We start from the raw sequence: 15893 nt of genomic DNA on the forward strand, positions 1-15893 counted from the left end.
CGCTCACGGCATTAGTGGGTCACAGGGCCTGGGCTGTATGAACGCGAGAACCAGAGCATATCCATAGAATGTAAGCTGCTGAACGGAGGAGGAGTTCTCAGGCAGGGGACATGTGGCTTTTGTCAGAGTTCAGAACAAGGCACCTTAGTCTATGTGGTACTGCGGGCATCTAGCCAAAGTTGCCTGTTTTGCTTGTGTGCCTCTTATGGAGGATTCCCAGTCAACAGGGCAGTGCCCTTAGGCTCTGTGTAGGGGTCTCCATAGGTTAAAGGACACTAGAGATTTTCACCTGTGGGGACAGAACAGACGGACGGATGCTGCCACTGAAATCCTTAGCGGTTTGCAGAGAGATACTGTCTTTGGGTTGCCATCATTATTGGTCCTCATTTGATTTGGGTGGGTGGGTAAAATAACAAAAGTATTTTAAAGTACTCTAAACATGTTTAAATGTGGAAAGTTTTGGAAAGTGAAGAGAACCCAAGAAAAATTGCCTGTGGCTCTACCATCAAGCAAGGGACAATCATGATGAATATTTTGCTTAACTTCGCTTCCAGTCTTTTAGGGGAAATCGCACAAGGGGACGTTTGTGATGCGCACATGTCATTTATCTTTATGATGGTGGAAATTATTCTGCCTCTGTAATTTTGAATCCTGCTATTTGAACACGGCATAAAAGCCCAAGTTCTCATGTTATTATATACTTTAAAAACCAAATTGTGTCTTCTTCTGTCTTAAAAATATCGCTGTCCCTCTGACATAGGTTTCCGAGAGGGACTTAAAAACCCATCTCGATGGAGGCTGTAGTTTGACTGCAGTTATTTAAAGCAAGTTCCCTGCTAGGATGAGACCTCCTGCTTGTCTCTGTGGGCAGGACACAGAAGGTTCCAGCTCTTCAGTGGCGTTTGGGGCTGAGAAGGAGGGTGGTGCATGCCTCTGAAAACACACTATTTGCTTTTCATGTTGGCCTTAGTGGGTAAGCAAATCATTTTCCTTTCACCCAACAAGCCTTGTCAGAATCTGATCTCCATGTAGACTTCTCAGCAACATTCTCTGTGACTTATTTTCTGTGTTTCGCCCTTATCTTCTCGGTCATCTTTTGGAGCATGCATTCCCTTCTCTGTGTAAAAAGTCTAAAGCCCAGAGAAGGCATCACACATGGTCCCTATCAGGAGGTAGAGCTACTTCTTCGCCCTGCGTTGGGTGCTTCTCAGTCTTCCTCCCGCTCTGCCTCCCTTACTTTTGGCTGGAACTTCATGTTTCCACGCAGGTGTGTCTTAACCCAGACGCTGGAATTTAAGGATGCGTTCCTTCTAAACGAACCGGCGCTGCACATATTCAATGCCGCACAATTAGCTCTCAAAATAGCAACTGTGGGTTTTTAGAATAAAAGATACCATCCCAATGGAAATGACACGCTTCCAGGAACACCTTCAGGGGCACAGCTCTACCTCAGCAGGACAGAGCTGTGAACACAATTAAAGGAATGTTGGCAAAGTGAGATAGAAAGCCACGTGATTTAGGCAGGGATTAACGTATAGGAGATACTGACCCAGGAGATAAAGATGGGGAATGACTACTGAAGAACTCCCATCATCCAGAAAATACCCGAATAATGAATTCTAAGAAGAAAATGAGTAAGGCACAGAATTAATCAGCTTTCATCTCTGTGTTATGAAGCAACGCTAACCTTGAAATGGAGTCTCCATAATAAGAAGCTTATGGTCAATGTGCCGACGTGTCCCAATGAGCTTTTCGTGTGTGTGTGTGTGTGTGTGTGTGTGTGTGTGGTAGGGTAGGGGCCGTCTTTGTTCTTACCTCAAGTCCTTCAGTGGCTGTATTAGCCAACTCTCCATCACTATCACAAATGCCTGAGAGAATCAATTTAATAGTGTTTATTTGGGGCTCATGGTTTCCAAGAGCTCAGTTGTTTGGCCTTGTTGCTTTGGGCCTTCAAGCAGCATAGCACATTGTAGCCGGGGTGCTGATGGAGAAGACTGCTCATCTGATTAGGGGACACAGAGAGAGAGAGATGGGGCAAGGGATGAGGTTCCCAGTACCCATCAATAAAACCTTGCCCAGATGACCCAATTTCCTTCCACTAGGCCCTTCCTAGTAAAGAGTCTACCTATCATATCTCAATAGTTACTGACGGGTCTCACCAGGCCTTTAATACATGGGTTTATCAGACACATTTCAAATCCAAATTAAAGCAATGGTACTGTCTTTAACTCTAGTTCAGAGAGTCACATGGTCTCTGTATGATCAAGGATGACACATGCTTGCAACATGAAAGCAACAAGGGAAAACACTGGTTTCACGCAAGGCTTTTAGAATGCAGAGCGGGAATGATGAATACAGTCCAGTGTGTCTCTATCAATAGCTCAGTTCTGCGGTAGTGGAGGAGAGCTCACTGAGTGTGGTGTATGGAGAACATGGGCCCAAGATGACATGTGGAGTGGTGAGCTTCTCTTCCTGCTGTACTAATGGCATCGTGCATTTGAGGGACAGTTGACGGCTTCCAGGCCCCTTTCATACTCATGGACTCACGTGTTTTCCCCATGACACTTCATGGGCCTGCTGGAAGAGATGAGAAGCAGCCCTATCTCTCTCCATTTGGTAGCTTACGCTGGGAATGAGAATGGGAATGGGAACAGGCCTCCCCCGCCCCCTGGGTGAATGGAAGAGAATCAAAACAGACTGGAGCAAGGTAAAGAAGTGTTAGAACCTCGGAGAAGGAAATATGCCTTGCCTATCAGTATTGACTGCTGATCAGTAGACGTGTATGCTTTGGGATACAGCTGAGTGTCTGCATTCAACAAAGATAATTAGTCTACTGTAACTCACAGGTAAAGGACAGAAGCAGGAAAAGCAGTTCCCCGTGATGAGGTTTTGCAAGGGATAGAGTTGACCACCAGGAGAAAGCCACGAGCGTCTACAAGAAAACAACCGCTACTCCTGCCTCCAGGAATTAGGTGAAAAGGCACAGCTATCCAGTGCAGAGCTTTACATTCTTGGGGATATGCTGAGCAGGGCATACCAGCCAGTTTGGGGAGTCTAAGGCCAACCATTGCTGAACTGGTGTGAGCTGCAACTGACTGACAAGGCTTTGCCTCATCCCAGCGGGAAGATGGATTCAGAAGGTCACATGCAATCTGTCTGAGAATGACCTTAAGTCAAGGGACCTGGAGATGCTGAAGTCTCCACAAGAGCTTGTGTCCTAGGCTATGGGACTAACAACCTGCTGTGACTTACTGGGTGACTCAGTTCCTCTGTTGGAGTCATCTAGGGAGTAGAATGGGCACTCGAGGGACACGTGTGATAAGATGTGATTCAAGTCTTTCAGCAGAACTGGTGAGGACAGTAGACCTTAGGTCTCTATGCCAACCTAGCATGATGTTCCGAGATTTCAATGACTTATGTGTTCAGAGCCTTCAGTGTTGAGCCTTCAGCCTGGGCCTTGTCGTTTCTGCAGTGGTCTGCTGACCGTGACCCTGTGGGTCTCATTGTCTGAGCCTCCAGCTCTCACATCTTGGGATGGGTGGTGGTTAAGGTTCAAGATTGGGTCCTGTCAGTCCTAAGAAGCTATGCTTGGCTACATGTCCTCAATATGCTAATTAAAGAAGCAAACAATTAGGAAAAGCAGAGAGAGGAGGTTTGTTCATTGTGGCCATATTGGGAAGAGGGACCAAGAAAGGGAGCCAGTGCCCCTGACGTCTGTTTTTAGAGTCTGGAAAAGAGAGTTAGGTTTAAGTGAGGAGCAGCCTTGGTCACAGCCATTACTGTCTCTGCTCCAGCCCTCTGCAGTGTGACCTGAATAACTGTCAGAATTGTGTGAGCTCTCTTCCTGGGAGTCATATTCTCCCTCTGGCTGGTACCAGGTCCAGCATGAGGCTCCTGGGGAATTCTGATTCCCTGGGTGGGCTGTGCCAAATTGGAGCAGGGCAGGGTTTCAATAGTAAGGTCTAATGGCAGGGAGTGCGTCTCTGTGGAAGGTCATCACTCCTGTTGGGTTAGCTGCAGTGGGAGAACTGAAGAATGTCTGAAGCCTGCACCCAGAAGCCTCTCTGGTGACGCCATTCTTACCAATCCCTCTCATCCCAAGGAGATGTTTTCTAGGTCACGAGTTCAAGGTGCTCACTTGTGGGAAAGCTTCTGAAGGAATTGAAATTAGATGAGCTACAAATGACAGCCTCAGAGTGTAGACTCAAACCTGGTGCTGCTGTAAATGAATAGAACCCTTCTTTTAAGATACACACTACCATTTAACATTTTGTTATCAAGTGATTTAGCTAACAGGTACAGTGACCTGCTTCAGATGTTGGGATCTCTCTATAAGTTTTTCAGATCATGGTGAAACTATAGGCAACTTCTTGGCAGTGAGATTTTTGATGGGAGACTTGGAAAACGTTTCTATTGTGCTCTCTGGCACAGGAAGGACTACCAAGTCTCCGTCTCTGAAGCTCTAGCTGCGGCCTCACGCTCTTTCTGAATAATTCTTTTCCTCATAGCTTCGTGGCACTCTCTTGTGTCTCCCCTCTGGTGGCCTCTGTAGTTCAGTAGGTTGAACCTCTTCTAGGCCTATTTCTGGCATCTATCCCTTTTTAACAGAATAACCACACTCTTTCTTTACTTGGGCAGTGTCTTTACCCTCAGCCATGCTCCTTTCTCTCCCACCTTGGGAACTGGGGGCCTCTCTTGGGGACCCCATGTGCCGTGAGGTATTCAAAATGGTGAAGACGTTTTTGAAAATCCCTATTCTAACAAACTGGCTTCAAGGCATCTTCTGGCTCCAACGCCTGATGAGCCACTTTTATCAAATGTTATAAAATATAAAATCAGGGGATTGGGAAAAACTTTAACTGGCATAGCAGTTAAAAAAAATAACTTGGAAAAATAGAGTGGGAGAGAATTTATAACTATTTTTACGTTCCCAGACTCACACAGGCATTCTCTTTTCTAGTTTCTTCTAGTGGTTTATGAAATTGGAATTTTTTTTCTCTAAATGCATTAAATACACAACCCTCTGTGGACTAACCGCTCCTGTAAAGTGGGCTGGAGAAACGAGAAAAAGAGATAGGGAGCTAGGGGGTACGGCTGGACGGAAACACTCCATTTACAGATCTGGAAATGCCTACTTTCCGCCACCCCAGGGGCCAGCACTTAGTCCCTTGCTCTGAAAAGCCACACTGAGGGCACAAGTGCCAGACAGTGATGCCAATACATCTCCAAGCACCGATTGACTGTCACCCTCCAGGGTATTTCCCTTTCACCTTCTGAAGTTATTATAGCAGCCTTTTCAGTCTTTGGAACTTCCACAGGACACTGGGTATGGGCTAACGATCTCAACAGCAGGTATACATGGTGACCTACCTAACTGTCATTGCTTCGACTATCAGAAACATGTCCGATAATATCCCCTAAATACAGGCTCAGCAGAGTGCGTCCTGAGACGGGACCATGGCACACACTCTCCCTGAAGAATTCCCGAACAACCACCTATAAAGTCAGCCCATAGGAATGAGGCCCATTCCCAACCTTGACCCTGCCATGCTCCAGCAATCCGCTTGGATAAACTGTAGACTTCCAGTTTCTGCTCTGGCAAACTCATCATATAGCTGCACTGGCCTACTGGGCAAAGCTCTGGAGGCCCTAGTGCAGGGGACACACAGTGGCCAAGCCTCAGCCTAGCTCTCTTGTTATTCGCATAGTGGCTGTAGGATGGGGAGATAATAAGAAACTTTGTACGTAGTCTGTCAATCTTCAGTATTTTGGCATCAAGGAGGTGGCTTAGCCGGTGAAGTGCTTGACACATAAGGACCCGAGTTACGGTCCCCAGCATTCATATAGAAAATTAAAATAAAAGCTGGGCACGATGACCTTTTTCTATAATCCTAGCATTGGGGAGGTGGAGATGGGTTCCTGGCTACGGCCTCACCAGATGAGCGCCAGCTGCAGGGAGAGACAAGTAACCAGAAGAGCGGAAAGCGATCCAGCTGGACAGCTGATGTTGACCCTCTGGCTTCCTTACACACGTGTGCACTTGCGCATGCACACACATACTCACACACACACATGGTCACACAGAACACACATATGGACACGCATTGTCACATACACACACACACAGACACATCCTCACATAGACACACATGCTCAGTCACATATACACACATTTAGACACACATATACACACAGAGAGGGTAAAGAGATTTTTAAATTAAAAATCTGTTTCACTGAAATTTTAACCTCTAGATATGCAGCTGAAGGCAATAAACTAGAAAGATCCTATGTGCCCTTGGCCTCTTTTCCTGGATGCTGATGGGTATTGGTGACTTGTGTGTTAGTTCTGGGAGATTTTGTGTGGTGTGTGTATCTATGGCATGTCCTGGTACCCGGTGGATGTCCAGTGACTGTCCTAGCTGTTCATAGCTCTGTCTTTCTTCCATAGTGATGCCCCTTCATTTTGCTGAGGGTGAGTTGGGCACATCCATACGTGCGCATTTTGGGTTCTCTCTGGTGCTCCATTGCTTTATATGTCAGCAAGCACCTCCACCAATACCCCAGTTGTAACTATAGAACTTCTCAAAATTATATGCACTGATTCTTCGCATGTTATGCATTTTTTTAAAAAAAATGTTTTAACCTTAGTGATTTCTTTGCATTTTCACATGAATTTGAAAGTAACCTTTCCTACTTTTATGAAAAAGTAGCAATTATATTAAGGATATACATCAGTTTGAGATTTGGGATCATTACTCTGCTGCCTTCTATTCCACGGAGAGGGTGTGTGTCATACTTTGCTTTCTCTTGCTGTGATAAAGACCATGACCAAAAGTGACTTGAAGAGGAAAGGGCTGTTTGACTCACACGTCTGGGTCACAGTCCATCCTGAAGGGAAGCCAAGGCAGAAACTCCAATGTCAGGTACCTGGAGACAAGAATTGAAGCAGAGATCACGGAGAACACCGATTAATGGCTTGCTCCCCATGCTTGCTCAGCCTGCTTTTTTATGCCATTCAGGACCGCCGGCCCAGGGATGATACCACTCACAATGGGCTGCGCACTCCCACGTCAACCATCAATCAAGAAAGTGCTGCACAGACTTACTACACACCAGTTTGGCATAGACGTTTTCTCAGTTGGGGCTCCCTCTTTCCAGATGACTCAAGCTTGTGTCAAGCTGACAAACAATAAAAAACAACAAAACCCCCAAACCAAAAACTAACCAGCACAGGATGTTTCTTCATTAATGTACATCCTCCATGGTATCTTCCCTCCCTCCCTCCCTGCCTCCCTCCCTTCCTGTTCTTTCTTTCTTTCTTCCTTCCTTTCTCTTTCTCTCTCTTTCTTTCTCCTTCTCTCTCTCTCCTTCCTTCCTTCCTTCCTTCCTTTCTTCATTCTTTCCTCTCTCTCTCCCTCCCCACCTTCCCCCCCTCTTTCTCTCCCACCCAATGGTGAAGGAGAAGGTTTATTATAGATAAAAGGGAGATTGTAGCCAGAGGCAGGGACACCTGGGATAGTCCCAAGTGGACATGACCCTGAGCCACATGATAAGAGGGTGGGAGAAGGGAAAAGGAAGAGAAGGGAACCACATATAGCAGCTGGGAGCTCCAAAAGCGGGCAGGGTAACCAAAATGACTGTCTAGGGAAGGGCAGCCCAGCTGTCCTGGCTGGAGAGTTCAGAATAGGGGCCCAGCATCTTTATGATTTCTTATATTAGTGTTTATAGTTTTCAGCCAACCATCTTGCTGTGGTTTATTAAATCCACACCTGGGTACTTATTCTTTTTTGAGTGGCTAAAAATACTACTGTACTCTTAATATCACTGCCCACAGTATTCAGACATACCTTTATCTTTATCTTTGGAATGTCCATGTTTTATCTTGATGAACTTACTGAGTTGAGAAGCCTATTGAGAAGGGGGAGAGTCCCTGGAATTCCCTACACAGGTAGTAATGAGGTACACAGATTGGGATAGTTTTATTTCTTCCTTTTTGATGTGTATGTCTTTGCATCGATTAGAACTTCCCATGGCATGTTGACTAAGAACAGGGAAAGTAGGCACTTTTGCCTTACTCCAAATTTCAGTGCTTTACCATTATAGTGTGAGCTATATTTTTGTAACTGTTCTTTACGAGGACAAAAAGTTTCCCTTTAGTCTTATCTTTCTGAGGAGTTTGTTTTTTTTTTAAATAACATGTAAATATTGGAATTTAGCAAATGATTTTTGAGGATGGATAGATACAACCCTGGGATTTTCTTCATTAGATGCTTAGCATTGAGAGATCACACTGATTAGTTTCAAGTGTTACAACACCAGTATGATCTGGGAATAAAGTTCTCCACATGGTATGTATCTCCCCTTACTGTTCGTGATTTCTGTTTGTTCGTATTTGGTTAAGGGGTGTTAATACCTGCGTTCATGAGGAAGACTGAGCCGTAGCTTCTTTTTTATTTATTCTGACTTTGTCTGATTTAGATATTTGTCAGTGTGGTAACAGCAACTTTTTAAAATCAGCTGGGAAATCTTCCCTTATGGAAGAGACTACAGAATTGATATTATTCTTTAAGCACTTGGTAAAATTCTTTGATAAAATTGGCTAGGCCCTGAATTCTCTCATCTGGGAATTAAAAACATACACAGTTAAACTCCTTAATGATGATGTTATTCAAATCATACATTGACAAATCATGAGTTTTCATGGTTTGTGCTCATTGAGAACTTGGTTCAGTTAACCTAAGTTATTATGGTGGTTTGAATAGGAAATGTCACCAAAAGACTCGTGCGTTTGAGCATTTGGTCCCCCATTAGTGGTACTTTTGGGGGAGTTATAGAACATTTTGAAGGTAGAGTCTTGTTGAAGGGGTAGGCTTTGACGGTTTATAGCCTCTACCCACTTCCTGTTCTCTCTCCTCCCCCCCCCTCTCTCCCCTCCTCTTTCTCTCCCCTCCTCTCTCTCTCCCCTCCTCTCTCTCCTCTCTCTCTCTCTCTCTCTCTCTCTCTCTCTCTCTCTCTCTCTCTCTCTCTCTCTCTCTCTCTCCTTTCTCTCTCTCTCCTCTCTCCCCCTCTCCTCTCTCCCCCCCTCCTCTCTCTCTCCTCTCTCTCCCTTCTCTCTCTCTCTGTCTCTCTCTCCTTCCTGTGTGTGTATGGAATGTGATCAGGCAAGCTTCCTCTTCCCATGCTATGCCTTCCACGCCACGAGAACTCTATCCCTCAGGAACTCCAGACTAAGATAAAGCTATTCTTCAGTTACCTTTGGTCATGGTGTCTCATCACAGCAACAGCAAATTGACTAACAGACTGCCACACTGTCTGTGTGATTGGCCATGGCTTCTTTATTATGTGCCTAGTGTTCTCACGGTCTGTCGGGATGGTCACCGTTCCATTCACCAGGGACTTCTGTCTTTTTTCTTATTAGGGATTTGGTGATGTCTGCTGAACATATTAGTCTGTCATATTTTCTGCCATAGTGACAACATACTTGACAGAAACAAGTGAGCAGAGGTTTCTTGTGACTTACAGTTTCTTAGGATTCAGAGTTAGTGGCTGGGAGCACGGTGGCTGGAGAGGCTGGCCTATGGCAGCAGGAGCCTGTACAGTAACTTTTCACATCATGGTGGATGGGGGGGGGAAGAGTCCTCGCCAGCAGTGACCCAGTTCTGCTGGGTAGACCACAGGCCCCAAAGGTTCTATAACTCCCCAGACAGTGCCATAAGCTGAGGACCAGTATGCAAACACATGATGTTGAAGAGGACATTTCCTACTGAGGCTGTAAAACCTTTTTCAAAGCACTGTTTTTGTTTCTTACATTCTCCCTCGTTTGTTTTCAATGCCATGAGTTTCTGCTCTTCTCTTTAGTCTCTCATCCTCTTGGCTTTCCTTCTCATATTTTTTGAATTTATTTCCTTTTCTACTTTGTTTTGTTTTTAGAGACAGGATTTCTCTATGTAGGCTTGGCTGTCCTGGAACTTAGTCTGTAGACCAGGCTGGCCTCCAACTCACAGAGACCTCACTGCCTCTGCCTCTTGAGCACTGGGATTAAAGGCCACCTTTCCTTTTTAAGGCCTTGAGATCAAAGCTCAAATTAACTTAAGACTCTTTGGTCACCAGAAGTGAGTCCTGTCATGGTTGCCAGATGATGATGGGGAGACCGGGGTCTCCATTTGAGCTTCTTAAGACTCCTAATAAAAGAATTTTAAAATGAATAAAAGCATAAGCTCAAGGAAGATTTTATTAGGGTTTTAAAAAAATTCCATGGCAGGCAAGATAAAAATCCTGGCAGGTACCCAGAGGAAGAGTATTGGGGGCTGCAGACCCCTGGCCCCTTGACTTTCTTTGCCTGCCTCAGACCCTTTGTCTGCTGGAATGAACTGAGCAAAACAACTAGTTTCTCTATGTTTGCAGCTGCTCTGAGCACGAGACCCTCATAAGCTCCTGATGGCAGGGGAGTGAATTCTGGTGGGTTTTACAGCTGAAAGATCCTGAGAGCTGGGGCATGGTTATCAGTTAAGGATCCCTATAAGCTTCCATGGAGCACAATATGGTTCAAGACATGTCCCCATGTCTCTGTCTCTGTCTGTCTTTGTGTTTGTCTTTAAATCTCCAGCCTAGTTCCCGGCTCACATACCATAGTACAGGCGCTACAGAAGAGAATGGAGAGAGAGGGGAAATAAAATGCCCATGGCATTTGAGATAAGCCTGTATAGTGGGTGCCACAAGGCAGGCAGAGGAAGAGGAAGAGTAAGGAAGACTGAAATACAAGAAAAAGCATACTTCAGTGTTGGCCAGCATCTGAAAGAAAGAGGATAAAGGGACAAAAAGTCACACCTTCCTAAGGACACAGGAAGTGGGGGTGGGGGAGGCGTCAGGGTCAAGGATATAACCCCAGTGGATTACTTCTTCCAACTAGGTCCCCAACTCCTAAGATTTCTAACATCTCCCGAAATAGGGCCATCAGGTCAGGACCAAGATGACACAGGAGCTTATGAGGGCACATTTCACGTTCGAACCACAAGAAATCTCTCTATGCATGCATGCCTGCATGCCTGCATGCATGCATTCACTCTGTGAGCATTCATTGCATGCATGTATGCATGCATTCACTCTGTGAGCATTCATTGCATGCATGCTTTATTGCAAGGCTTTATTAGGCACTTGACAAAATGGTCCTTAAACTCAGAAGAGACACAGGTGGTGTATATGTTAAGCGTTGTCATGACTGATGTTTATTAATTAGGCTGTGTTATATGCCAGGAACTCTCTCCAGCCCTGCACATGAACTTACCCTTAGAACAAATCATGATGAACAGACTGCCCTTGTAGTGTGGCTTGGGTTCTATGTGGTATCTGAACCAAGACCTTGGGCTCTTAATGTCTGTGCCGTAGAGGACATCATAATGCATTAAAGGAGTGCCCAGTTCTGTGAAAGAGAGGCGATGGGGATCGGGGGTGGGTGTCGGGGTGGGTGTTATGAGGGGGTGTCTAGAGATGTGGAACGGGAAGCCCACTATTCTAGAAACAGGCTTTGGGCCTTGCTCATGAGCACATTCCTGAAAAATAAGAAAAACACAAGACTAAATAGCTTTACATGTTCTAAAAAGAGGGGAGGAAGGGAGTGGGAGGGAGTAGCCAGGAAACGGGACTGAGTGTGGGAGATAAGAGAGCAGTCAGTGGGAACGTGAGTCTCTCCCTCTCGCTTTTCACGACTTCAGCTCACAGACATATGCTCTGCAGTCTCCTCTGCTTCCCTTTGCCAAGATCCCCCACTTAGCCCGCTGGCCTCCAGCAGCTGCTCTCCCCTGATAGGCCCCCTTCAATGCTACCCTGCCTCTTTCCAGTTACTTCTGGGCACTTCTTGATCCCTGGACTGTCTAGATCCCTCCAATATGAATAGCAATAGCTGTTGCCATTTCTCTTCAGAACCCTTGTCCTAGCTTTAGCAAAGCAATTCCTGGAGCGTTAAAGGACTAACCTTTCCTCTCTATTCTGAACTTTATGCATACCAATTCAACCTTGACACCTAAGGCAATGCCGAGTGTGAAACAAACGGGCCAGGCGTTGGGGGCACAGCTCAGTTGGTAGAGCATTTGCCTAGCATGCACAAAGCTCCGGGCTCTGTCCTCAGCACTCAGAGGACAAAGGTTGGGCATCTGAAGTTCAGAGTCATCCTTGGGCATAAATAAGTCTGAAGTGAATATGGACTACATGAGACTACATCATGTCTTTAAAAACAAAACACAAACCTAAAGTGAATGCTTTTATGGGTTAAAGTGCACCCCCACAAAAAAGAAAGGAAATGAACAAATAAAATGAAAAGACCAGAGAAATAGACACAACAATGTTCTGAACCTCAGAGTATGACCTTAGAGATAGTCTTTCCAGGACCCAGCTAGGATGAGCTCTTATTACTCTACGTGAATAAGAACAATAAAAAGTGACCAACCCAGAGGACACTGTATGAACAAGGGGGGAGAGCCTGGGCTGGGGCTTCTACAGTAATGGGCTACACAAGATGGCTAGAGAGGAGATCACGGGAGCCGGGGCACCCCAGAGGGGATCCTGGCTCCCAGGCTGAGGAGTAGCTGCCCAGCCGCATCCTGACACAGACTTCTGCCACAGAAGAAGAAATATTTCTCTCTGCTATTAGTTACAGAGGTCCTAGCAAAAGTACACAGTGCCTGGTGAGTGCCTATTGTCTCCAGAAAGGAGAGTGTTCCATGGAACTCCACAGCCCCCTTCTTGTGAGTACTTGCAGCTCTGGCTGGTCACCAAGACGGTACTTGCTGTATGCCGTGTGATTTGTTGGTTTGTTTGTTTCCTTTCCATCATGACATTCAAGACTAAGAGTTTGATTCTTGGATGTTCTAACCTTCTACATTAAAAAAAAAAAATCCCCATGAGTCTTTGATGAGAGACAGGGGAGAAGGAAGCAGGTTGTTTGTGTCACCTGGGACCACGTGTGCCCAGCCGATCTATAACAGCTCCGAAGGCTCGTGTTGAGGCACTAGCGTTTCAGTCATAGGAGGAAACTGTGAGTCACAGACACTTGCGAGGAGCTTGTCACGCACGGATTGGTACCTGGCAGGCTCTGTCTTCCCTAGGATTCCTGCCACCAACTGTCACTACATAGTTTTCAATTTGCACATCCCCATCACTGCCAAGCTCGAAGTACCTCTGTACGACTGGTAATTACGGAAAGGCTCCCACGGCCCCTCCCCAAGTCCCTGGGGGCTAAATTTGTACATGTTGACAAAGTCATTCCTTGATTTTGTTTTCTGAATGAGCACTATTGTAGACGGTGAGTCACCATCCACAGCCAGCAAGCGGGCCGTCCTCCTCCGCAGCCTAATTGTTCCCTTGATTTCCAGGCTCTTCGTCTTGTATGAAACACGGCTTTTCCCTGTGTCTTGCATGTACATACAGGCACGAAAACAGTAAGCTTCTTCAGAAGCTCAATTCTAAAGACAGGTGGGGGTTTTCAGGTTCTCCCCGGGGGGTCTTGTCGTTGGTCCCCAGGAGACACAGGTTTTAAGGACAGACAGAAGTCCTGGGGCACTCTGGAAATGGAGTCAGGGTACCTGAGCACTCAGCATCTTCTTCAACTGGCTACTTCTCGTTGGTGCTTTGACCACCTGCCTCCATTTCCAGACACATGGGGGCTACCACCGACATGTTCTTTTGATTATAATGCACCCTAGTGACCAGCGATCAAGAAGTCATGTCAGGTCCAGCTGTTATCCAAGGCTGAGGCCACCTCCTGACCCCTGACCTTCCCGTGTGCTTCTCAGATCTTCTGTGGTGTTGATCCGTTATTCTTTTGGCTTCAACCTTTCGCACGAGCCAGCCCACATGGAAAAGTACACACAGATATACACCATCCTGGCAACAACAGCCACAAGGAAAACGCTTTCACTGAGCCTCCTGCTCCTAAGGAAACCTCCTCTCTTTCTTTTCTTACAAATTCTCTGCAACTCTTCCAAGCCTCAATTTCTTGTTTTCATCCCTGGCTTCCTTCAGTTTCCTGTACACTCCACCTCCCTGCACCCATTCTGATTGAAGCGGCCAGCATTTCTGTAAGACCCAGGTTAGGAGACTGCTTCGTTCTTACTTCTCTTGATTTTGGAAGTCTCTAGTGAGGTCGTTCGAGCAGCTGGTGCAGGTCTGGGGCCTGGCGGGCAGAGAGGAGGCAGGAATGGGAAGGCAGCGGTGGTCTGCTCCGCAGGCTCCAGTGTTCTGGCTCCTCTGGCATTCTGTAGTCACCTTTCCCCCTCACCGGTGGCTGCGTTAGGACTCACAGCTACACCCTGCAGTTCTCATCGTCTTTGCTCACCTGTCTGTAGGTATAGGAAAATCTAAAGATTCTCTCAGCAGAAGAGATGCACTCTTTCAGGCGGCCCCTCCCCATTCTTCTCTGGAGAACTGATTGCTTCATGTTTCCTCGTATTTTTCTAGCTTGCTCTGTGGCTAACGCATCTTATAGATTAAACCTCACGTTGTCATTTTTTTTTTTCTCTACAAGGGGCTGGATCTTAAATCTTAAGCTTCTGTAGATGTCTTTCTCCTGCTGTCAGCTCTGCTGCCGTTTGACAACGGCCACGGCCCCGTGCGTGGACAATGGATGGTGGCGTGAAAAGGCCGTTCACAAATCAGAAGGCCGATAGCATTCAGTCTGCGGACAAGAACTTGTCCATAGAACAAACCAACTTTGTGTTTTGATAGAGTTCTAACAGAAAATGAATTCCACACATATTATTGATTTTCCAGGGTGTCTGTTATTTGTCTGATCTATTGATTTCCTACGCTGTCAACAGGGACTCTGTGTTTATTTGCCTGATCAGTTTCATTCAATTTAGTGTGTTGTTGACACGTCACCTCTGAGGGACCCATGCTCCTTCTCAATCCCTGACACAGCTTTAAGGTACCTGACATGCCAAAGGGGCTTGTGACAGTGGCTCTCAAAGGGGCAGACTTAAAACTGGGGCCCATCATCTTTCAAGGCTGTTTCCTCGCTCAGGAGATATTTTTCTTTAATGTCAACATAAATAGCATTTGACATTTCACAACGGTGTTAGCAATAACCACTCAGTCAGGGTGGGCAGGAGAGGCAGCTGGACTTGCGGAGGAGGCCTGCTTTGTGGGATCTCGTTTATTACTCTTGGTGGAATGAAGATAGAAGCAGCAATCACTACATCTTTGGCTCTGTTTAATCTCCAACTGGGAAGATGTGATCAGCCTTCTCAGGGACCACCAAAGGCTCTCCAGCGCTGGCAATGGAGGAAGCGTGCTCCCCAGAGACAGTCTGCCTGTGCTGTTCTGACAGGGGTGCCCATCCACATTACCCCTCTAGCCAGCATGATCCAGTGGCCCCCCTCGACTGCCTTTGCTGCTCACTGCCATAGGTGGGCTGTGCCCGTGTCCATCACCCGAAGACCACGGGAAACCGCTGATTGGCTACACAGCCCGCTGAAGGTGGAACTAGGAGATTTGATCAAAGCAAAGAAGGTCCGGCTCTGCGGCCGCCTCTGCCGAGTTCTTTAATATGCAGTCGAGGTCTTCCTCCCACTTGTGGATGAGATGCGGAAGCCACCGCAGCAGCTCCACGTTTGGAACGAAAATGCTTTTCCTGGGGCGTGGAAAATCAGGGGAGAGACTTTCAGAGAGTAAGAACCCACACCTTAAGGCCGTCGCTGCAGACACTTCGGGCTATTTGGCTACCTCCCCTCCGTGCTTAGGATGTGTGGTTTGGATTTAACCCCAAAGCAAATCTTTTATGATTCAAATTTAAACACGATGTAGGGAGGAAGGATTTTTTTTTTTTGAGATTTTTTTTTTAATGCCCTGTACTTTCTTGAAGGAGTTTCATGTTTTATTTTTCAATAACTTAGAAACATATC

General features: G+C 46.3%; 1 long non-coding RNA gene across 1 annotated transcript in view; it reads left to right on the forward strand.

Annotated features, from left to right (window-relative positions):
• Positions 1-15893, forward strand: part of LOC130880969 (uncharacterized) — a 148108-nt gene that overhangs the window by 59974 nt on the left and 72241 nt on the right. The gene's annotated exons all lie outside the window — the stretch shown is intronic.

The sequence above is a fragment of the Chionomys nivalis genome, chromosome 1 (assembly GCF_950005125.1).
Source record: "Chionomys nivalis chromosome 1, mChiNiv1.1, whole genome shotgun sequence".
In the NCBI taxonomy this organism is placed as follows: Eukaryota; Metazoa; Chordata; class Mammalia; order Rodentia; family Cricetidae; genus Chionomys; species Chionomys nivalis.